Here is a 1,580-nt window from a genome sequence, read left to right on the forward strand (position 1 = left end):
TTCAGTTTCTCTCGGTTATTGTGTATAGTTTGTTTTGTTTGTTTATGGGATGTGGGCATTGTTGGCAAGATCAGCATTTATTGCCAATCTCTAATTTCCCTTGCGAGCAATTAACAGTCAACCCCATTGCTGAGGATCTGATGGTACAATCCCAGACCAGACGAAAACAGTGGATGAGATACGGGACAGGAACCCCAATATTTGATCTTAATTTGGTAAAACTGTGATGAAATGACACCTCACACCAGGAGTGATTTGGGGAAAAATAGGGATATGGTGTATTAAACAAACTTGACTACTTAGAGTACGAAATTATATTTTACATCACACCAGGAAATAGCTGACAATCGCCACGTAAACAATGCAAATCAATACAGTGAATACAGTAACCCTTAACGGCTATCTTTGTTCCCACTCAAACAATTAAAAATCCCATCTCAACTCTCATAAGAGCATAAGAACTAGGAGCAGGAGTAGGCCATCTGGCCCCTCGAGCCTGCTCCACCATTCAATGAGATCATGGCTGATCTTTTGTGGACTCAGCTCCACTTTCCGGCCCGAACACCATAACCCTTAATCCCTTTATTCTTCAAAAAACTATCTATCTTTATCTTAAAAACATTTAATGAAGGAGCCTCTACTGCTTCACTGGGCAAGGAATTCCATAGATTCACAACACTTTGGGTGAAGAAGTTCCTCCTAAACTCAGTCCTGAATCTACTTCCCCTTATTTTGAGGCTATGCCCCCTAGTTCTGCTTCCACCCGCCAGTGGAAACAACCTGCCCGCATCTATTCTATCTATTCCCTTCATAATCTTATCTGTTTCTATAATATCCCCCCTCATCCTTCTAAATTCCAACGAGTACAGTCCCAGTCTACTCAACCTCTCCTCGTAATCCAACCCCTTCAGCTCTGGGATTTACCTCGTGAATCTCCTCTGCACACCCTCCAGTGCCAGTATGTCCTTTCTCAAGTAAGGAGACCAAAACTGAACACAATACTCCAGGTGTGACATCACTAACACCTTATACAATTGCAGCATAACCTCCCTAGTCTTAAACTCCATCCCTCTAGCAATGAAGGACAAAATTCCATTTGCCTCCTTAATCACCTGTTGCACCTGAAAACCAACTTTCTGCGACTCATGCACTAGCACACCCAGGTCTCTCTGCACAGCAGCATGTTTTAATATTTTATCATATAAAGAATAATCCCTTTTGCTGTTATTCCTACCAAAATGGATAACCTCACATTTGTCAACATTGTATTCCATCTGCCAGACCCTAGCCCATTCACTTAGCCTATCCAAATCCCTCTGCAGACTTCCAGTATCCTCTGCACTTTTTGCTTTACCACTTATCTTAGTGTCGTCTGCAAACTTGGACACATTGCCCTTGGTCCCCAACTCCAAATCATCGATGTAAATTGTGAACAGTTGTGGGCCCAACACTGATCCCTGAGGGACACCACTAGCTACTGATTGCCAACCAGAGAAACACCCATTAATCCCCAGTCTTTGCTTTCAATTAATTAACCAATCCCCTATCCATGCTACTACTTTCCCCTTAATGCCATGCAT

The sequence above is a fragment of the Scyliorhinus torazame genome, chromosome 1, assembly GCF_047496885.1.
Source record: "Scyliorhinus torazame isolate Kashiwa2021f chromosome 1, sScyTor2.1, whole genome shotgun sequence".
Taxonomy (NCBI): Eukaryota; Metazoa; Chordata; class Chondrichthyes; order Carcharhiniformes; family Scyliorhinidae; genus Scyliorhinus; species Scyliorhinus torazame.